The following is a 24,464-nucleotide window of genomic DNA, read 5'->3' as shown; positions in this document are numbered from 1 at the left end:
CATAAAAAATTACGACATTTTCGGTTTTGCGCTTGAACTCTTCCAACGACATGCGTATTACGTTAACGGGATGCAGCAAGGACAACGCGTAGGCAGGTGCACTAACATCATCGAACCGTGTTTCCAGTGAGGTTACAAGAGAATCAAGGTAAGGAATTGTCACAGCTCGGTTCCAATAATCCAAGCTAGTTGATGCAGGCGGATTTGCCCGGTACTTTTGCCGCTGCAATATCCTTGGTGGATCAACTGAAAAACCTGTGCAATTCCACGCAACAAAGCGCAAGCATTTCAATTATTTTTGATCTGGCTGTTACTTTACACAGATGTTTCTATGGCTCATTTCAAGATGGCTTGACAAAGTATTTTTTTTAAATTCTTTTAGCACCAATATTTAGTGGTTAATTTGTGGTTTCGAAATCCAATTTGTGGTAATTTGTGGTTGAGTCATTTCTGAGAAATTTTCAGAAAACTGAGTCAAGCCATCTCTGAAAATGATTTCGCTTCAAATGAATCGGACAACGATGATATATACATCCATCGAAAGCTCTTAATTAGTGGTTCACGAAAATGTAGTTTTTGTAGGCATACTTTATATTAAAATAATTAAAAAAACTATTGCTTAAATTTTTGAACATTGTTTATCTCTTGTTGTCAACACCGACCGTACGCGGCGCTGGTAGACCATCAAGAGCTAAGAGACCGGTAAATCTTTGTTTGAATTTTATTATCTACCTGCGCCATCTGCACGTAACGCTTTCCAATTCGTCATTTTTGTGTAGTGAGTATTGTTCGAGTAACGTAAAACAGATTTTTTTTTCTCAGAAAGCTTTCGTGTAGCGATGAGTATGGTGAACCTAGAGATGCTCAGAGGGAGAGATATGCGGTGAGCCAAACGAACAAGAACGGTAACACCACATTGAGAGGTATTGCAATCAGGTACAAAAAAGAACGTGTTTATTTCTATACGATTTTTTGTTCTGTTGCCAATGAATGAATTAAGAATGCTGTGAGTGATTTTTACCCGGAGTTCAACAAACCTTGTGTATAGGTAACAAAATAAGTTAAGGTGTATAAAATTAAACATAAACATAAAATATATCACCTTAACAGTTTTTGCGAAGCACTTCACTATTCTTAAGGACTTTCACCGTCACCACCGATTATACAAGTCGAATGTTAGTCAACATTGCGCTTTGAGAAGAGATCTGGCACCTCTGACATATGAAACCCAGTTGCCGAATTGGCGATTTTTTTTACCGCGAATCTCTTCCTCTGAGTATTTCTAGGTGAAACAGTATGTAAACAGCAGGGATACTATATGTGCAGATTTGCTGCGAAATGCAAATGTTGATCAATTAGCAGATATTTGTAGTTGACAAGCCTCCGTGTGTTTTACGTAAATTTCCTCAAAATAAGTGAAGTTTTACGTAGACATGCGAGCATAATTTTCTCGATCTTCGGTCGAATCATTTCCGGAAATGTAGTTTTGCCGTTTACCGATTGTTTGCAAAAAAAACCTAAATTAATACACCTAGGGGTGTGATCTGGTCTTTCTCATACAAAATCTATTATATGTTAAAATCTATTAGCACATACGTTTTAACTTTTGGAATAAATTACAGCCTGATAATAATAAAGAACAATTTTTTGTTTCAATAAATATAATAATATTTTGGTAACCAACTACCCAACTGTATTCGACTGTTGGGTATTTCAGAAACCGGAATGATGCCTGAAGGTCGGGAATGGGCCTTAGAACTGTAGGGAACGGTTGAAACGCATGGTGAATGCCCAAAGGTGTGAGTCCTGACTAGAATTAAAATTCGATATTTTCTCGTCTCAGGAATATGCTTGTTGTGAACGCCCCTCGTCAGTGAGCGCACCTTGAAACCTACATGCCGACTGATAACGACAGATCTGTCGTTGGTTGCTGAATTGAGGGAAGCAGATCGAAACTAACGATAAAAACCTAACCTAACCTAACGATCTTTTTGCTTGGAGATCGCCGAGGAGTGCGCACGCGTAAAATTATATATCTGTACGACTCATAATTAAGCCAAACGTGTTAATTGTTCATTTGTTAACCTTGAAATCGTAGAGTAAGCTAAACTAAAACTTGACCTAAATTTAAATAAACTGGAAATTTGTTTGTAGGGAAAATTAGTTATTAAATAAAATTATTGTATTCCAAGTAAAGCGAGCCAGAAAGTTACAAAACGTAAGCTTAATTAAAACCTTATATTATATCCTATACTATACCCTGATAATTTGCAGGAAACTTTAACTTGGATGATGAACCAGTTGTAAAATTTCGGAACTCGCTTTCTTTACGTTGCAAAGGCAACAATGCTACTACAACTACCCCCTGAATAATAAAACAAAAAAGCTTTCAACGGCAGCGACAACTGTATGTCGTATATATGAACGACTGTCGATATGTTCTAGATAACCCACTAACACTAACATAGGCAGGTGCCAGTACTACGCTCATCCAACGCCGCGTACGGTCGGTGTTGACAACAAAAGGTAAACAATGTTCGAAAATTTGAATAATAGTTTTTTAATTATTTTAATATAAAGTATGCCTACAAAAACTACATTTTCGTGAACCACAAATTAAGAGCTTTCGATTGATGTATATATCATCGTTGTCCGATTCATTTGAAGCGAAATCATTTTCAGAGATGGCTTGACTCAGTTTTCTGAAAATTTCTCAGAAATGACTCAACCACAAATTACCACAAATTGGATTTCGAAACCACAAATTAACCACTAAATATTAGTGCTAAAATAATTTAAAAAAATACTTTGTCAAGCCATCTTGAAATGAGCGTTTCTATGGGCTAAAGATGCCGTTTTGTGCTATTAGAATTATTGAAAACAAAATTCTGCACCAATGTCAACATTGCCCCCCCCCCGGGCCCCCTCTGTCTACGCATATGGGCCGCATCACAGATCGTAAATATTTCGCAGGGCATAAATCGACGGGAAACCATCGACGTGCCCCAGTTAGTTACTAGTTAACTAACTGGCCTAAATAGGATGCTCTCCTACCCGTAGAGGTAAGAACAGATATGCAACTTCGAACAAAACTCTGCAACAAAACGGTGCCCAAGCTTCCGCATTATTTTTTTGCTGTTCCATTCTACATTGATTTTACAGTGCATCGTTTAAACAGTTCGCTTGAATAGTTTGAACATGCACCAAAAAACTATTTTTTTTGCTTCAATGACCAGGCAAAAAGGTGACCTTGAATCTATCAAAATCAAGTTAAAACAGGACCGCATTCAAGAGATCTTTAAAGCGGAAATTCAGTAACAATTCACAATCAACGTCAATAGAACAAATTAAACTAAAAATCTTTCAACCATTCAAACATTGTTAAATAAATTTTCTTGGATCGTACACCTCGCGACCGTTTCAACTATTTTACCCTGTTAGTTGATTTTCTTAAATATCTTCGTTGGACTTGGAACCCGAATTTCACGACCAACGACAATATTTTTTTCTCGTACCGTTTTTGCCTTTCTCCTAGAAAGGTATAGAAGTATAAAAGTGCTCCAAAGGGCCGAATGGCATATATCACTCGACTCAGCTCGACGAGCTGAGCATTTCCTGTATGTGTGTGTGTATGTGCAGATTTTTATTCTCACTCACTTTTCTCAGAGATGGCTGAACCGATTCTCATGAAATTAATTGGAAATGAATGGTCTTGTTGTCCCATAAGACCCTATTCAATTTTATCGTAATCGGATTTTTAGTTTGGAGGTTATGTATCAAAATGTAAAAATCATGAAACATCATTATCTCGCAAACTACACAACCGATTTGAATAAAATTGGTTTCAAATGAACGGGCTATCCAGAAAATTCTTAACTTTTGAATTTTATGAAGATTGAACTTGTGGTTCAAAAGTTATGAACAGAAACGTGTTGTGAAGACTGTTTAATCTCACTCATGTTTCTCAGAGATGGCTGGACCGATTTTCATAAAATCAGTGTCAAATGGAAGGCCTAGTTGCCCCATAAGACCCTATTGATTTGTTTTGCAATCGGATTATTACTTTGCCTGTTATGTTTAAAAATGTGAAATCCATCTATGAAAAGGAACATATTCCGGAAAATACTTGGACTCACTCACTTTTCTCAGAGATGGCTGACCCGATTTCCACAAAATTAGTGTCAATTGAAAGGTCTAGGTGCCTCATAACACCCTATTAAATTTCACTGTAATCGAGCTGTAACTTCGTCTGTAATGTACCGAAATGTGAAAATCACGAAACTTCATTATCTCAGTAACTACACAACCGATTTGATCAATATAATTATCAGATGAGCGGGCTAGTTAAGGGTAAACTAATGAATTATGATTGAACACGTGGTTTCAAAGTTTGGCTGCCCTATACGTTCTCATTTCATTTCATTATAATCGAACTTAAGCAACCGTTATGCAATAAATTGATAATAAAATAACGAAAGTCTATTATCTCAAAGAATACATGACTTATTTGAACATAACTAGTGTCATACGAACGAGTCATCTCTCGAACTTACAAATAACAAACTTCATAATAATTTGATATGTGGCTCAAAAGAAAAAAAAACAGAAATTCAAAGACTAGTTAAAACTATACCTGCTTTGCAAGTAATGCATATCAGACGCGCTATACACAGCACTGCTCACGACATCATGTACAATGTAAAAAAACTATTGTCGTTAGTCAAGATATTCAGTTTTCAACTTGGGCAACAATGAAATTCATTAAAAATAAATCTACATAGAAACCGTTGCACGTATGCGTATGCACGTATGGGTGCTACTGTACGATTATCATGAAAAGGCATCCTCGCTATACCAGTATCGGGGAGAACAAAGGATTCTCTCGGCGAAAAAGCGGCGAGAACTCATATAGTCCTTTTATTGGATGAATAGAATATAAGCGTAATAAAATTTCGAGTGTAAAATGCGTCCTCTCTAGGGACGTTGCGATACCATTAAACATCGATACTTAGGATCGATACCTGTATCGAGAGCAAGTACTGATATTCCGATAGTATCGAGGCTAACGTATCGATACCTAAATGTTTCGTTGTGCGATACCAGTTCATTCAAAACATAAGTCAATTCTTTTTATTATTCATTCCTCAAGATAAAACGTTTAATTCAATTAAACCATTTATATAGACCATTTTACGAGACGTTCTGAACTCTATCTATGAATGAAATTTTGACAGAAAGCTCGGAACCGCTGACATAACGCACGTAAAAGCAACATCAACAGCAGAATACGTGACACCTGGCAGTTCGTAAAATGGTCTATAAATTTATTGAATCTAGAAACACTAGCTTCTGCAGAAACTTAGTCGAAAGTCGATTACGCTTTTCCTTAATAATTGATCCTGTTTTCGAAAAGAGCCGCTTGCATGGCTCTGTAGATTTTACCTTCGGATCTGCATGACCGTAGAAAAGGATCGTTCCTGTAGGTTAATCTACAGAAATTTGTGTTAAATTGGCATTGCCGATGAGATGGCATGCATGCATACGATGCATCAAAATGGCACAGGAAACAGCAAGTTTTCTGCTTCGTTCGTTCTTCTTTACAGGGTTATTTTGAGTCTTTTCGATACTGAGAGGTGTGTATCGATATTGATGAAGTATCGCTGGTAAAACATCGATACTAAATATCCGAGTATCGGAAGTAGAAGGATCGATTCTGTATTAGTATCGGTGGTATCACAATCCCTATCGCTATCCCTATCGTCCCTAGTCTTCTCCACCCCTAGATGTCGATACTTAAAATAAAGAGATTTTGTCTCATTTTTGGTTCTTCAGTTGAACCTTAGATTATTGAACCATAGATATCCAACTCAACCAACAATACGATCAACAAAAATGTGGCACCCCTCCGAGTATGATGGCGGTTGGGTGAACTAAATTTCATGCGCACACATATAAAAATATTAAGGTAATTGCTATCTCTTTAGACTTGGTCAGATTTGTGCGGTGTTTTCAACAGACTAATCTATATGGTCTAGATATTAATAATCATTTATTACAACAGGGCTAACAAGCAAATGATGAACTTGTCTATGTATGAGATGACCATGATATGGATTAATTATTTTGATAATAGTACGACTAGTCGTTTATAGTCGTTTGAAGGCGTTTCAACAATATGGTTTTAAGCATAACAAAAGATGACTAGTACAAAATACCTTACTTTTGCAGTATGCAGAGGACACGAGTTTCGCCGCGCGTGAACGAAAATCGAACTAATTTGTATACTGTTAATTTGGTGATGACGACAAGGTGCTGGAAAGTGAAGCATGTTTTTCAATATCATTGTAATTTTTCAATATTCTTTTACGGTATTGCCAAGGAAAGGATGTGACAAGAGAAACCAAAAATCACCCAAAGTTTTGTCATAGTGAAAGCCCTCTCTGATTGGTCGATTTTGTTTAGCGCACTGTTAAGTTTTATTATTAGTCGGTATGGTTGGCCGTGCTGCAAAAACTCTCGATATTTTTTGTTTACACTGTTTTTGCATAACAAATGGATGAACGGGTTTTTCGTTCAACAACTTTTCATACACCTTTTTCATACACCAGATCTGTGAAAATTAACATTCGAAATATTTATCATGTTTTTCAAACTACTTATAATGAACGATTGCAGATTTAATTCAAGAAAAGCAAGAGGAATAAGTTGAAATTATGACTAGTTCACATAAATCCAAAAATATCTTCAAATCAATTCAAGATTCATTGAGTAACCATTATCAAGTAACTAATTATAATTGTAACCCAGAACTTGAAATATACTAGGTATTGAAATTTCCTTTATTAAATATTTTTGGCGACACTGGCAAGCGTCGTGCCGAAAAATTAGAATGTTTTATGAGGGCTATTTTGAACGAAAAGAAGAATAACTAGAAGCCACTTGTTACATCCTGTGTTATGTATGTCTTATATATGTGGTATTGCCATCTTGTTTTGTTTTCATCTGGCGGATTTAGCACGATAAATCGATTTTGTTCATAATCACAGTTTTGGGCGTATCGAGGTCATCAGATGGCAGCACTTACCGTTATAAAGGTGTTGCGGGCAAAATGTATAAAGTCCAGGGGCGGATTACTGCGAGGGTGAAGCAGGCGGTCGCCTGCTCGTCAATCATCGAAGGGCGCCAAATGAGTGAGCGAAAAATTTGAAAATATAAAGCTCGAATGATAATAATAATTTAAATGTTCGGCAGTTTATCAACTTCTCAAGGACTGCCTGGCAGTGCCTATTTCTTTAAAAATGCTCATAACATAAAGTTAACAATGACAAGCAGGAAGCGCCGAATCAATTTTCGCCTGCAGCTCAAATTACTCTTCGTCCGCCCCTGATAAAGTCAGGTATTGTAGCAATCATGTGAATTTAAGTTGCATAATTATTCTTCGTTAATTTTCGAATTTATAGCTGATCTACTATAAGGATCATGGATAGTTGGCTAACCAGGCGCAATTACACCTTGCGTACGACTTAGCCGTTTGAATATTTGCTCTTCCTTTAAGCCTCTCATTCGCGGTGACGCAATCCAAATCTCAAGCACGAATCAGCGACTTACTTGCTTGTTCTTCTTGGTAAAATTCCAGCCAGCGCAGGTCATTAAACTCGGGAAATGAAATAGTTAGATGCATCAATCTAATGGGAAAGGGAGATGTAAACTCGGGTTTGCATTTGCCGTGGAGGTTCGTTGTAAAATTTCCAAATTTAATTTTTGGTACTCCAGGTGGACTGCCTGGAAAAACAGTCCCCGCACTCTGATTTACATAAGCTGGACAGCAATCCGATCGTTCGGAATTGGTCCAGTGATGAGAATCACGAGATCGGTGTTTTGAGGTTTAGGAAGTTTGTTCGCGAATTTCTGCGGTAATTTCAAGTTGAGTTTCAGATCGAAAGTTGAGACGGAGTACCTTAGGTTAGTGCATCTGCCTTTTTGTTTCCCCCAGTTCATTCTCCTGACCCGCCCTTAGGCGGAGTTTCTGGCCGGGCAAGCCAAGACAGGCAAGTGGTCCTCTTTGAGGTGGCGCTAAAGCCACTTACTTGAAGATACGGGGAGCGGAACCGCAGATTTGGGAGTGTGGCATTTCAGGCCCGCTACAGTATCTTGCTCTAATCATCATTAGCATAACTCATGCATTTGTTGTTTGTACCAATTTTAATAGTCGATTGAAAACCATCCAGCTTTAATCCCTGTGCGACACTGGTTGGGTTAATAATTCTGCCTCAGCTGTCAAAGAATGCTGTAGAATGTTCTCCTATTCGGTTTGTAGCTTCCGTTGCAGATTATTGTTTGTGATCTCATACATTATCAATCTTACTATTCCGTGCATAAATTTTCAAATCGATTTATCGACATATCAATATCAACCCTCTGATACCCTGTGCTGCCTCTAGACGGCCTTCATCAGAAACTCAATATCTCTTCATCAAAACGTCTGTTCACACTTATTTCTCATAAAATGAACTGACATCACTTTTTCTTATGTTTATCTGCGGTTTCATGATTATCTGATGTCGTTTTCGTTTTCGCGGTGTACTACACTCAAATGACACTCAAATGACACTTTTGACACCGAAAATGTTTTATTTGATTTTTCGTGTTACCCTTTTTCTGTCTCTCCCTACACTTTTTCTGTCACTGATGACACCCGAAAAAAGCAGAGTGTGCTGTAGGAAGTTACCAACACATTCACACGTATGTGTCAAAACTGGTTTGTTTTGGTTTTCGTTCCAGGTGGTAAAGTGTCAGGTAATTTTTTTCTCAGCACATTTGCGAGATGGACATATGAAATGGAAATGAGACAAAATGACGAATGCGATTATGACCAAAACAAAACGAATTGACAGCTATCCCATTATTACGCATACCAATGCAATGACACTGAAAATGTTTTATTTGAAGCTGCAAAGTATAGCACGGAAAAAGTGTAGAACAAATGACTAAATCGGGAAAATTAATTATTTTGCGCTTCAACCTGCAATGATATTTCAAATTAAAAGATTATTAGTGAGAAATTTGATTCAGAATAATTATCAGTAGCTGTTCAATTGCTTTATATTTCAGCTTTGTATAAGTTTTGTTTCTATTCAACTTTAAAATACTAAAAAATTTACAAAAAAGCTAAGACCGCCTAGAGGCGGCATTGGGCACTGCCGACATGAAAAAATTTCGCTGATGCCAAGTAATGTTTTTTTGATCTGTTTCTTGCTCAGTCGTGAAACGGCGACAGGAATCGAAGCTTTGATGATGCAGAAGCTTGACAATGAAACGAATCTGGACTGTGACATTCTAGATGATTTGATAGTGACGATGATTACAAAGGACTTATTTATCTTACACATGCGACGCGCATTTAGCCAACCGCCCCAAAAAACGGTTAACAAAAAGCTTGGCCATCGCATTCTACATTTTTAAAGTCATAAATTTTTGAGTCGAAGCTGCGCCTGCATCCAAAGAAATCATCAACAAGACAAAACCTAAATTAATCCACCTAGCGGTCAAACACAGCCTTTCTCATTCGAACTTATAAAAATAGATTTACATGAATGCTTAAATCCAATAAAGGTATATTCACACTTTGGGTTCTAAAATATTAATGTTGTAATTGAAGTATAATAAAATATGACATTTGACGGAATGTTATTGCTTAAGAAATAGCGAAATTAAAGAAATTACTCTTAGTTCCGAACAATTTAATCATGAGCGATACCGGGAACGTTCAGATAGTACGATACCACATTTAAGTCATATTGAGGCCATATATTTTGATCAAAGCAGGTATAGTGATGAAGAGTCTTTGAGTTCCGTTTCTTTCCAAAACTTTTGAAGAGCATATCAAATTGTTATAAAGTTTGTTATTTGTAAGTTTGAGAGATGACTCGTTTGTATGACACTAGTTATGTTCAAATAAGTCATTTAATACTCGAGATAATAGACTTTCGTTGTTTTACAAATTGAAACATAACGGTTGCTTAAGTTTGATTGCAATCAAATGAAAAGGAAACGTATAGGGCAGCCAAACTTTGAAAACAAGCGTTCAATCATTATTCACCAGTTAACCCTTAACTAGCCCGTCCATCTGATATCAATATTGTTCAAATCGGTTGTGTAGATTCTAAGATAATGAAGTTTCGTGATTTTCACATTTCGATACATTACAGACGAAGTTACAGTCCGATTACAGCAAAATTCAATAGGGTGTTATGAGGCACCTAGACCTTTCATTTGATACTAATTTTGTGAAAATTCGGGTCAACCATCTCTGAGAAAAGTGAGTGAGTTTATGTAGTCTTCGGAATATGTTTCTTTTCATACCTGGATTTCACATTTTTGAACATAACAGGCAAAGTAATAATCCGTTTGCAAAAAAAACCAATAGGCTCTTATGGGGCAACAAGACCTTCCATATGACACTGATTTTATGAAAATCGGTCCAGCCATCTCTGAGAAACATGAGTGAGATTAAATAGTCTCCAGAACACGTTTTGCCTTTCTCCTAGAAAGGTATAGCAATCACTTGCAAAACCGAAAGTATAAAAGTGCTCCAAAGGGCCGAATGGCATATATCACTCGACTCAGCTCGACGAGCTGAGCATTTTCTGTATGTATGTGTGTGTGTGTATTTGTGTGTGTGTGTGTGTATGTGTGTGTATGTGCAGATTTTTATTCTCACTCACTTTTCTCAGAGATGGCTGGACCGATTCTCATGAAATTAATTGCAAATGAAAGGTCTTGTTGTCCCATAAGACCCTATTCAATTTTATTGTAATCGGATTTTTAGTTTGGAGGTTATGTATCAAAATGTAAAAAAATGAAACATCATTATCTCGCAAACTACACAACCGATTTGAATAAAATTGGTTTCAAATGAACGGGCTATCCAGAAAACCCTTAACTTTTGAATTTTATGAAGATTGAACTTGTGGTTCAGAAGATATGGAAAAAACCTAAATTAATCCACCTAGCGGTCAGACCCAGCCTTTCTCATTCAAACTTTTATTTGTTCTAAAGACTGTTTAATCTCACTCATGTTTCTAAGAGATGGCTGGACCGATTTTCATAAAATCAGTGTCAAATGGAAGGCCTAGTTGCCCCATAAGACCCTATTGATTTGTTTTGCAATCGGATTATTACTTTGCCTGTTATGTTTAAAAATGTGAAATCCATCTATGAAAAGGAACATATTCCGAAGAATACTTGGACTCACTCACTTTTCTCAGAGATGGCTGACCCGATTTCCACAAAATTAGTGTCAATTGAAAGGTCTAGGTGCCTCATAACACCCTATTAAATTTTACTGTAATCGAGCTGTAACTTCGTCTGTAATGTACCGAAATGTGAAAATCACGAAACTTCATTATCTCAGTAACTACACAACCGATTTGATCAATATTATTATCAGATGAGCGGGCTAGTTAAGGGTAAACTAATGAATTATGATTGAACACGTGGTTTCAAAGTTTGGCTGCCCTATACGTTCTCATTTCATTTCATTATAATCGAACTTAAGCAACCGTTATGTATTAAATTGTAAACAATACAACGAAAGTCTATTATCTCAAAGAATACATGACTTATTTGAACATAACTAGTGTCATACGAACGAGTCATATCTCTAGAACTTACAAATAACAAACTTCATAATAATTTTATATGTGGCTCAAAAGGAAAAAAACAGAAATTCAAAGACTAGTTAAAACTATACCTGCTTTTGTCGATATATGTGGCCTCAACATAAATTAAATGTGGTATCATACTATATGAACGTTCCAAATTCATTGATTCCTTGCGATGTGTTTAAAGTCTGAAAATGCACGACGAATCGGCCATAGGATATGATCTAAGTCAAATAACGAATCGTTTGAAATGATTGGTTTTATCGAAATGACAACATCCTCGATTTTTGGCTTCTGTACATCACCTTAATTCTGAATATGTTCATATTGGGTGATATTTGGTCATTTTCAGCAAATTTTCTGGCATCAATTTGACACCGGAAATACTCATATTGGGAGGTATTTAGTTATTTTGGTTGTTTTCCAGAAACTAAAAGTGGTCGTCTTTAAATTCAAAATGGTGTCAAGGGTCAATGTTTGGTTTCTATGCATCCTTTAGATTACGGAAACATCCATATTGAGTATTATTTGGTCATTTTCGACTGTTTCCTATAAGTTACCATTTAGCGATTCAAAATGGTGCCTGAGGTCAATTGTTAGCTAATTGCATTATTCTGGTTCCAGAGATACTCATATTGGATAGTATTTGGTTATTTTAGGCGTTTTTTCACAAACCGGAAGTCGCCATCTTGGATTTCAAAATGGTATTTAAGATAATTTCTGGCCTCTGAGCGTCATTCTGGTTGAAGAAACACCCATATTGGGTGTAATTCGATCATTTTCGGCTGTTTCCCAGGAACCGGAAGTCGCCAACCTGAGATCCAAAATGAGGTCTGTGATCGATTTCAGCTGCTGTGTATCATTCTAGATCCGGAGATACTCATGTTAGACGGAAATCGGACATTGTTGGCTGTTTTCCAGAAACCACAAGTTGCCATCCTACAATTCATAATGGTGTCTGTAGTCGATTTGTGGCTCCAGTGCATCATTAAGATTCCGGAAATACCCATATTGGGTGATATTTGGTCGTTTGCCGCTGTTTTTCCGAAACCGGAAGTCGCCATCTTAGAATTCAAAATGGTATCTGTGGTCGATTTTAGCTCCTCCTCCTCATTCTTTATCCGGATATTATTATATTGAGTGGAAATCGGCCGAAAGTTGCCATCTTACAATGCAAAATGTCGCCTAAGGTCGATTATGGAACATATTTGTTACCACTAAAAACATTCACCTGCCAAATATGGTTCCATTTAGTTGATTAGTTCGCGAGATGTGCAGAAATTTGTGCAGAAACATGTGCTTCTGGAAGAGGGAGGGGCGTCGAACCAATATGGACATATTTGTTACCTTTTAAAACATCCACATGCCAAATTCGGTTTCATTTGCTTGGTTTGTTTTTGAGTTGTGCAGAAATGTATGTTTCATTCGTATTGGACCCCTCCCTTCCAGAAAAGGGAGGGGTCTCAAACTATCATAGAAACCTTTATCGGGACCAAAAACTCCTTCATACAAATTTTCACGTCGATCGGTTCGGTAGTTTTCGAACCTATATGGATCAAACAGACAGACAGACCGGACTTCATTTTTATATGTATAGATTACAACATCAATATTTTAGAACCTGAAGAGTGAATATACATTTATTGGATTGAAGCGTTCATGTAAATCTATTTTTACAAATAAGAGTTTGAATGAGAAAGGCTGGGTCTGACCGCTAGGTGGATTAATTTAGGTTTTTTCCATATCTTCTGAACCACAAGTTCAATCTTCATAAAATATAAAAGTTAAGGGTTTTTTAGATAGCCCGTTCATTTGAAACCAATTTTGTTCAAATGGGTTGTGTAATTTCTGGGATATTGATGTTTCGTGATTTTTACATTTTGATACATAACCTCTAGACTAGAAATCAGATTACAATAAAATTCAATAGGGTCTTTAAAGGCAACTAGACCTTTCATTTGTAATTAATTTCATTGAAATCGGTTCAGCCATCTCAGAAAATCGAGTGAAATTGGGAGAGCGTTACACACACACATACAGAAAATGCTCAGCTCGAACTGAGTCGAGTGATATACGACATTCGGCCCTTTTGAGCATTTTTATACCTTCAGTTTTTGCAGTGATTGCTATACCTTTCTAGGAGAAAGGCAAAATGTGAAATAATAGAAATGACTTTTGATTTCAACTTTAATCCCGAGCAAGGCCGCAAACATTGAAATAGTACAATATCAAATTTAAATGATGTTGAGGCCACATATTTTGATCGTAGCTACACGCAAAAGTTGGAGTGTGCGTAACCAGATCATTTATGAGCGAAATTAGCGAGTGCAATGGGCGATATTGTATCGGTATCGGAAATATCGATACTTTTGAGACGGTATTTCGATTTTTTGAATCGATACACAAGCGTCCGATACTCGAACGTATCGATACTGAAAACCGCGATATTTGTATCGATATTCTTTTATGCATACGAACCAGCGCCATGTTACAAGGGCTAACATCTCAATGTGTACACGAGATCACTGGCACTTTTCATACGCTATTTTATGCTGTCTGTCAGTGTCAGTGGAGCCCACACATCGTAGAACCGCTGCGATGTTTGCTGCGATGAAGCAAAGCAAATCGGGTAGAGATGCCAGCTAGTTGATACGAGCTGGAACCACTAAAAAGCTGCCTTTGTCAGTATAAATATCGCACAAGTCTATTTGCACTAGCAAAACTTAGATGGAGAAATAGATTGAGAGAATGTTGTGAGCCAAACGAACTGTCAAAATCTGAGCCAAACGCAGCATAGGGCCAATTTCGAAATTTGTTTTACTTAAGCCACACATTTAAAGCCAAAAAGGAGTGCTCAATAATAACGTGTTCTCAAATACTTTCAAGAATAGGCATAGCTCTACGTTGCATTATTAAGCCACAAAACTTATATTGTTTCTCTGACAATTGATTAAAATATTGTTTGTTTACATTTATACTCAGCTTCATTAGTTTTTATTTGAATTAATTCTACTTTCTGCGTTGAAATGCATCCACAAACCCCTCAAACGAAATTCAACGTTATCAGAAATGATGTTTGGCTTCGATTTAGTTGGGCTATAACCCAACGAGCGGGAGCCCAACTTAAACGTAGCCCAACTAAACATAGCCCAACGAGCGAAATTTGACTGTATTTCAAAAAAAAATATAAGTTTTCTGGTTACACTGTTCAGATCGAATATTGGCAAGCGGAAACTAACACACACTCTGAAAAATACGCACGTAAAATCCACCTGAAAAATCACGTAAGTGACTGACCTTAAGAAAATCTGCCATTTTACGTGACGTTAGTAACTTTCACCTAAACTTCACGTACGATCAGAGATGCCAGATATACAGACAAATCTGTATTATACAGACTTTCTGTGTTGCGATACAGACACGCATAAGCCAACAGATTTTATACAGACATTTAGTATAATACAGATATTACACAGATATCTGATATTCTACATAATGGTTTTACCAGTATACACAAAAAAACGAACACAAAAACCAAAAGTCACTGTAGCCGTTGCTGGAAAAAGTGAACTAGGAACTGAACACTTTGCTGAACATATTAATCTTGCGTTTTTGAGAGTGAAATCATGACAACGGGAATCGAGTCAGGCTATCGGGGTTTTTATCGGCCCCGTGGGCACTAATCTGCCTGTTTCGCCCCCAGTAACAAACAGCTGATTGTCTCGATCGATTGCCATGCAGGTTATATTGGTGAAAAGACCGTTTGTTCTATTCGGAGCAATATCCAACGTTGAAGAATTGCTTAAAATGTCCCAAACCTTGGAGGTACTATTTTTATAACCGCGAGACTTCTGCCATCATGTATCAGTTTAGCTACATTACGACGAACGACGATTTTTATCACGGGAAAGACTCTTACTTCTATGTGCTACTTAGATTTAAAAGATAAATTAGTTATCGATTAATCGACCAACTATGATAGACTCGAAAAAGAACAATCAAAACAAGCAATAAAACAAAACAATCTGACAGGTCGACAAATAATTAGGTATCAATGTATCGGTAACTTTTTTTCGCAGCGGTATACAGACTTATACAGACATTTTTATGGATTATACAGACTTGCCAAAAAAAGTCTGGCATCTCTGCGTACGATTCACTGTCAAATCACGTACAATCAGTATATGGTTGCAGCGCTTTGGTATTTGTTTTTTTTTAACTTTGTTAGTGTTAGTGCGGCTGTGGTTTGACGTTTCCGACAACGATGTTTACGTGAATTTTTAGTATGCAAAAAGTCAATATGGCGGACAAAGGACTCTTGAGCTGCTCCAACTAATTCAATATTGGAAAACACGCAATGTAAGTAGCCAGAATAATATTCATATTAACAAAAGAAACATATAAATCTTTTGAATTTTCAGTTGGTGAATCCTTTCCGGAACGATTGGAATCATCAACAGTCAGCTTCGAGCAGAACAACTCTGGCACCAGCTGCGGATGAAGGGTTGACAATCGTTCCGGCCAATCCTGTTTCTCTCCTGTCGGAAATGTCGATACGGAGCATGTAATTATTTGTTGATAATTGAAAATAAATTTTATTTGTCATATGCGCCGTGTATTTTATTTACTTAAACACCACGTGGATTCCATCTGAATAACACGTAAAAAGTACGTGAAAATCATGTGGGGTTTATGCGTTTTATTTATGGTTTCACCTGAATATCACGTAAAAAGGTACGTGAAAATCAGGTAACAATTACCAGACCAACACCTGGTTCATTGACACTAACACACTGACACACGGTCGGCTTTCGAGAAATCGGCAAAAGTTACGTGAAAAGAAGGTGGATGAGAATCAGTCACTTTTTAATTATTCAGTAATGCTCAATTGCATAAAAGTCAGGTCGTTTGCTGCATGTTCAGTAAAACAAAATACAACTTGCTGGTTGTCAGCTATGACAATTTGCTGTTCATTCAGCAAAGCATAAATCAATTTGCTGGTTAACCAGTTAGTTCAAGGGAACCATGTTTCCGTCAGGCACCAGATTCCATCCGCCCATCGGATCATAGGCAAATTACTGTTGAACTAGAGATGTATGATTATCATTTCAACTTTTAAGTTCATCTAGCCCAACAAGGACTTAGCTATGGTTCCATATTCGCTATCAGGGGCTTAGCGATGATCCCGTACCAGCTGCACAGCGATTTGGCGCGTTTTACTAATGACAGCTTGACGTAAATTTTTTGCCATATCAAATCTTTTGCTGAATTCCAGCAAACATTCATTTACTGTTTTCTGTTCAGCAAATAGTTTTGCTGTATTTTCCGCGAATCACTGAATCGATTACTGGTTTTTAGTAAATGTAAATATCAAAAAATGATCTCAGCTATTGTATCGATACTTCTGGTATCGATACTTTTTGACCGGTATTTTGGGTATCTCGATACTTTTGGTATTCGGGTATCGATACTGAAGTAACGATACTCTCCAGCGTATCGCCTAATGCTACATTTACTGATTAAAATTGGAACCAGTACAACGCATGTGCGTTGGGCATAACGCATTTGATGCTCTAGCGCAAGCTTCACGCTCATTTAATTTAACTCTGAATTGAGTTAAATATCACTCTGTTTCGTTAAAAGTGGACGTACTCTAAATAGAGTATTTGTGCTATTACTCACTTTTGGGTAACATATCTATCTGCCAGAAACTGAGCAAATTTTACTCTGTTGCTATTAATCACAAATCAACGAAACTAAGTGAAAGTTACACACTTTTATGTTAAGCGTTGTTTGACCAATAAATAGTTAATGGGTTCGATGATGGCAATTTCGGTCACGGGTTACTTTAAAACACGTTTTATTATGTCAAAGCCGACGTTTCAAGGATATATTTCCTCGTCCTCAGGGCAACTACGATTAACAGTTTACAATTTACATAGATTAGTCACACGAATTAAGTTATTACATATACAACTTACAAACAAAACAAACAAGTTCTCGTCAAAATATGGTGCATTGGTGTTAAATTGCTGTTGGTTAACTACACTACACTGTGGATGTCAAATATGTAAAATAATTATTGGTTTGTGACTTTTCAAAATTTAAAAATGCAAACGGATGAGCTACACTTACACAGTATCTTCCAACACACATCACACACGATTAAAGCCGTCGGGAAATGTTGCGTCAAAACGGAGAGAAATAATGTTGCAAGACAGAGATAGAGAGTGCTAGAGACTGTACTAGTCTGCATCAACATGTGAGAGATCGCAGCGTGCCGGAGTAAGCGATGCTTAAGTTGTTCGTGTCCGTTCTATAATTTATTGCGGATCTGTTACATGCGATGTAGCACATTTCTAATACCTGTAATGCTTGAATCCTGTCATCCGAAGTTAAAATTCTAGTGTTGGCTATATTGAAACTGTGATTCTCTTCTATCGCATGCTTCATCAACGCCGTCTTTTTAAACTCATCTTCCCTTCCCTCCCTCTTAGTGCTAGAATCTTTATACTGTTCGTAGCGTTTCATGAGAGAGCGGTGCGCGGCAAGACGGTTCTTCAGTTGCTGTGTAGTCATACCAATGTATGAGCTATCGCAGTCTGCACACGGGATACGGTATATTACGTTTCTTTTTGAAAGATGCGAAGAAGAGTCTTTGAGTTTCGTGAAAAGTAGTCTGTTGGTTTTGACGCATTTGAAGCTCAGACTGATGTTTTCATGGTTCTTTTTTATACTGCGTGCCAGTGCGGGTGTGAGGCCGTCAACATGGTGCAAAGATCGACATACTTTCGGTTCCGAGTTTACTTCCTCAACAACGTTATTCGTGCTTCGGTTGATAAATCTGTTGATTAACCGATTTATCAGTGAGCTCGGATAGTTGTTGGTAAGCAAGTGCTCGCGCACTATCTGCTTATTTTCCGTGAGCGATTTGTTCGTCGATAATCGAAACACTCTCCCAATAAAACCGGTTGCCGTATTCAGTTTCTTTCAGTTTCAGTTTCAGAATTCTCCCGGAAGCGACAGGTTTCTTATACCATTCGGTCACAATTTTTTGTTCGTTGGTTCTAATAAGAACCATATCTAAATACGGTAATCGGTTGTTATTTTCTACCTCATATGTGAATTTAATATGTGAGTCGAACCCGTTGAGAGCGTTCCTCACATATTCAATCTTGTCCGCTGGGAGAGCGGTGAACAAATCGTCGACGTATTTTTTAATACATGGAATGTGTACATCGATCTTCGCAAGCACATCATCAAGTAATGTAGTCATTACAAGATCAGCTAAAGCAGGTGACAAGGGATTCCCCATGGCTGCCCCCTCCTTTTGCCGGTAATAGGCCCCACGGAAGGTGAAATAACTGGACGAGATGTTAAACTCAATGAGCTTGATGAAAACATTTTGCTCTTTGATCGTTGTATTTTTCTCGATCAAGTTCCAGTTATTTCTCACCGCTTGTACCACCAAGTCTCTCGGTATGCAAGTGAACAGGCTTACTACATCAAACGATACCAATACATAGTTGGGGGGAAGCGTGACATTGTTAATAAACGTATAGAACTCATATGAGTTGCGTACGTTATATTTCTCGTGGTCTATCGAATGATGCAGAATGCTTGCAAGGTATTTTGAGAGATCATATGTTGGGCAATTTATGCATGACAGTATGACCCTCAGTGGATTGCCGTCTTTATGAATCTTGGGTAATCCATAAATTTAAGGGCAAGTCGCGTTGTATGTAGCCGATTCTTGGTGGGTTGATCAATCATTTTTTGGTCGAACAGTGATTTCACCAGCGTGTTATTTTTCGTTTGAATTTTGTTTGTCCAATCCGCGTCGATCCTTTCGTATGTGTCGATGTCGTCGATAAGGGTTCTCATTTTTGACTCATAATCTTCTCTCTTCATTATAACTGTTTTATTACCCTTATCGGCGGTTACAACACATAAGTCTGGATTTTCTCGGATGAACTTTTTGCTGACGTGAAATGCTTCGATCAAAAAACGATTGATAGTGTCTGGTGGCGATGTATGACCACCGTTCGTTGGCCTGTTCATATGATTTTGAATTTTGTTGATGTACTGATTGCGACAAACCATTTGCAAACTCTCATCTCGTTCGGACTGTAAAATTGATTCCAAGTCCGCGATAATCTTGAAATATGGAATTTTTTGATTATTTTCCAACGGCAAGGCGAACTTGGGACCATAGCCCAAAAGAACCATCGTTTCTAGGGGAATAACAACATCTGTGATGTTTTTAACCCAAGAATCGTTCACTTTGAGTTTGTTTGCTTTTTCAATCTCAACCCTTTTGTAGAGACGTTGAAATTTGCGGCTTGTCGTAGTCTGCAACGATCGACATTTTCTTTGAAAGAATGTTTCCTGGCGCTCGAAGAAATGTGTGTATGTGTTAGAGGGGGATACTTGCGTGATTTTGCTCGTGAGGGTAGCTTTCGTTTTCTCTAGCGTTTTGATTTTGTGAAAACTATCGCTGATTTCGACGTTCAGGATCGTGCGTTTGAAACGGTCCATCGCTTTCTCCAGCTTCCCTCTGTATGGACTGGCATCCTCCAATAACACATTCCATGTATTAAAAAATACGTCGACGATTTGTATACCGTATCCCGTGTGCAGACTGCGATAGCTCATACATTGGTATGACTACACAGCAACTGAAGAACCGTCTTGCCGCGCACCGCTCTCTCATGAAATGCTACGAACAGTATAAAGATTCTAGCACTAAGAGGGAGGGAAGGGAAGATGAGTTTAAAAAGACGGCGTTGATGAAGCATGCGATAGAAGAGAATCACAGTTTCAATATAGCCAACACTAGAATTTTAACTTCGGATGACAGGATTCAAGCATTACAGGTATTAGAAATGTGCTACATCGCATGTGACAGATCCGCAATAAATTATAGAACGGACACGAACAACTTAAGCATCGCTTACTCCGGCACGCTGCGATCTCTCACATGTTGATGCAGACTAGTACAGTCTCTAGCACTCTCTATCTCTGTCTTGCAACATTATTTCTCTCAGTTTTGTCGCAACATTTCCCGACGGCTTTAATCGTGTGTGATGTGTGTTGGAAGATACTGTGTAAGTGTAGCTCATCCGTTTGCATTTTTAAATTTTGAAAAGTCACAAACCAATAATTATTTTACATATTTGACATCCACAGTGAAGTGTAGTTAACCAACAGCAATTTAACACCAATGCACCATATTTTGACGAGAACTTGTTTGTTTTGTTTGTAAGTTGTGTATGTAATAACTTAATGCGTGTGACTAATCTATGTAAATTGTAAACTATTAATCGTAGTTGCCCTGAGGACGAGGAAATATATCCTTGAAACGTCGGCTTTGACATAATAAAACGTGTTTTAAAGTAACCCGTGACCGAAATTGCCATCATCGAACCCGTTACACACTTTTGTAAATCAAATATTTTTAAAGGAATTATTTCAGATATCAATTGAAATGATGATTGAAATGAATTAAACGCAAATCATCATTTGTTTAGTCATAAATGATAAAAAGTAGTCCAATGAACATAGTTCAAACAACTCCAACATCTTCTGCCTTGGCGGCTTCTTTTGAAACAGCAGCGATACGGTTAACAGTTGCTCGGGAACTGTTGTTTTATCATTTATATAAGGTACTTGACATGAAGTCTGTAATCATGTGCAAATCTGTTGGAATTTTGATTCCAAACATTGATTTGAATCTGGTACATTTAAGGAAATCTATCTGGTAACGACAACGAACATTCGACCTGTTTCGAAAGGCCTTACTAATACAAGCAATGTGAGGTTGCTCTTTCTCGAAAGATGCCAGGTACATTTTAAAATCTTCGACGCCGTTAGTGGCTCGGGCTCGAACCAATTTACAACTTTGAGTAACACTTTAGAAATAACTCGAAACTGAAATAAATGATAAAACATTGAATATTAGCATCAGAATATATACTGCTTTTACTACTTGAAAATTTTTGACATCCGCACATATTACGCAAACATGAGTAAATACGGCTATGGAGAGAAACTGAGTAAATATTACTCAGTTCAAACAATCAGTGTTACTCAGTTTTTGACTTTTAGCATAGAAATATAAAACAGAGTAGATGTTACTCAGTTTAGAGTAAAATTGAAGGAGCGTGTTAGGAGAATGACTGGAGAGCGACATTATACTGACGACTTTTCTCTCTTTTCACTCCAACAGCCTCATGCATGAACTGTTCATGAGAGCTCACATACAGCTACAGCTTAAACAAGGCAAAGAAACTGTCTTGTGTTGCGTACGACAGTTCATTCTTGCGCATGTATTTTGTTCTTTCGGACATGACAGCCTAGTTTGCTCAGTGTGACAGTCTGCTGATCGGCTGCGGCTGTCATCGACTCGCATTTTTTCGTTTCTCCTTTTTCACAGGCCGGTGGTATATTGAATACAAAGCAAACCGTTTCCATTGCTGATATTATTCCCCACGTAAGAAAAAACGTGCTTCGCACCATCTCTCTTTCATTCTTCCATCGGCCTTACTGTCGTGTATCATAATCACCTGACATCCCGCTCGGATTCGTGCTGAGGATGTCGGAAGATTATAGGCTGTCATTTACGACAGCTTGGAATTGGCCCTGACACAAGTAAAAGAGATTTTTAAGGCTGTTTGCACCTACGCGAATTCTCATATGAAACTGTCAATTTATGTGTGAAAACAAAAGCAAAAATATTTCCCTCCTTCACTTTCGCAAGTAAAAACCAAACCAATATCAACAGAATCGTCTGGGCCAATAACCAACAGACATAAGGAGATGAAAACTAATCAAATGACACTTTTGACATCGAAAATGTTTTGTTTGATTTTTCGTGTTACCCTTTTTCTGTCTCTCCCTACACTTTTTCTGTCACTGATGACACCCGAAAAAAGCAGAGTGTGCTAAAGGAAGTTACCAACACATTCACACGTATGTGTCAAAACTGGTTTGTTTTGGTTTTCGTTCCAGGTGGTAAAGTGTCAGGTAAATTTTTTCTCAGCACATTTGCGAGATGGACATATGAAATGGAAACGAGACAAAATGACGAATGCGATTATGACCAAAACAAAACGAATTGACAGCTATCTTATTATTACGCATACCAATGCAATGACACTGAAAATGTTTTATTTAAAGCTGCAAAGTATAGCACGGAAAAAGTGTAGTACACCGCGAAAACGAAAACGACATAACAGCCAGTATGGAGTTGCATGTGTGCTGTCGTCAGTTGCTGTCGGACTGTTTACCGAACGTATGGGAAACAGAGAGAGCTGTGCAATACAATGAGAGCCGGATCAGTAAAAAATTTGCTGTCATTGTCTTGCAGTCATTTTCATAACACTGCTCTAGCGTATTTCGAATGTATTGCGCAGCTCCAAACCACTACACTTATAAAGCATCAACCGATGTTCAGAAGGTTGGCATCGTTAAAACAGTGCAACCAGCAATCAATACTGATAAGTTGGATACTGACTCCGTTGAAGAAATTATTGTCTGATCGATTCACTTTCATGAATCAGGTCATTTGAAAACATCATTCAATCATTAACAATAAACAAAAACATGAGATTAGTCCAAAACATTTTGCATTTAATTATGACTCTGGTTTCATTCACATGCATTCGGTACTGCGTTACCGGCACCAGCGTCAATAACTTCCGCGGCAATAAGACTCGCCATTGGCTGTTTCGGTTGCTGACGATTTTTAGGGATGCACGAGCCGTTGATACGCACCGGCTCGCGAAAGTAAGAACGGTTTTTTGAACGCCTCGAAACTGATCGTTCGCCCGAAGCCGAAGTTTACCGAGACATTACGATTTTTGTGTATATGATACATATTCTGATTTTGATCTCTTTCAATGTATTCCTTGTACAACTTTTGCGGTATGCGAATCACGCATTGGTTGTACGAAGTCAGAGCAAATTCTGTACGAATTGAAAGGACACATTGGATGGTTAAAGCTTGAACTTTTGCGTGCACGCAAAAGTTGGAGTGTGCGTAACCAGATCATTTATGAGCGAAATTAGCGCATTTACTGATTAAAATTGGAGCCAGTACAACTCATGTGCGTAGGGCATAACGCATTTGATGCTCTAGCGTATTTTGAATGTATTGCGCAGCTCCAAACCACTACACTTATAAAGCATCAGCCGATGTTCAGAAGGTTGGCATCGTTAAAACAGTGCAACCAGCAATCAATACTGATAAGTTGGGTACTGACTCCATTGAAGAAATTATTGTCTGATCGATTCATTTTCATGTATCAGGTCATTTGAAAACATCATTCAATCATCTACTATATAAAAATGGAATTCCGTAACGCTTGATCTTATCGATGTTATTGCCTCCGTCTCAGTGGTGTACAGTCACCACCATCATTTTAAATCGTTCTAAATCAAAAAATAAGAGGTGACGAGTGGGTTTTTTTTACATGAAAATGTTTGTTAACGTTCAGGAAAGACATTTGGGGAAAAATCAAAAGTATCTGATTACTAAAACGTGCGATTTTATTCACAAAACTACGTAAAACTTGCAAAATTATGACTTTTTATTCTGAATTTGCCTCTAAATCAAAATTTAAAGCGATGACATGTGATTCTTTTTTCATTAAAATGTTTGTTAACGTTCAAGAAAGACATTTTAGGAAAAATAAAAAGTATATGATTACTAAAACTTGAGTTATTATTCACAAAACTACGTGAAACATGCAAATTTATGACTTTTTATGCTGAATTTGCCTCTAAATCAAAATTTAAAGC

General features: G+C 37.5%; 1 protein-coding gene and 1 long non-coding RNA gene across 5 annotated transcripts in view; one reads left to right on the top strand and one right to left on the bottom strand.

The window, feature by feature from the left end:
* Positions 1 to 24,464, bottom strand: part of LOC129730221 (alpha-1,2-mannosyltransferase ALG9) — a 99,162-nt gene that overhangs the window by 2,497 nt on the left and 72,201 nt on the right. The gene's annotated exons all lie outside the window — the stretch shown is intronic.
* Positions 15,899 to 16,270, top strand: LOC129730224 (uncharacterized). The gene is made up of 2 exons (XR_008728812.1): positions 15,899 to 16,022; positions 16,085 to 16,270. It is a non-coding gene; the product is annotated as an uncharacterized LOC129730224 (long non-coding RNA).

The sequence above is a fragment of the Wyeomyia smithii genome, chromosome 3 (genome assembly GCF_029784165.1).
Source record: "Wyeomyia smithii strain HCP4-BCI-WySm-NY-G18 chromosome 3, ASM2978416v1, whole genome shotgun sequence".
Lineage (NCBI taxonomy): Eukaryota > Metazoa > Arthropoda > Insecta > Diptera > Culicidae > Wyeomyia > Wyeomyia smithii.
Note: the sequence above shows the minus strand (reverse complement) of the source record. Positions and strands in the feature narration are given on the sequence as shown.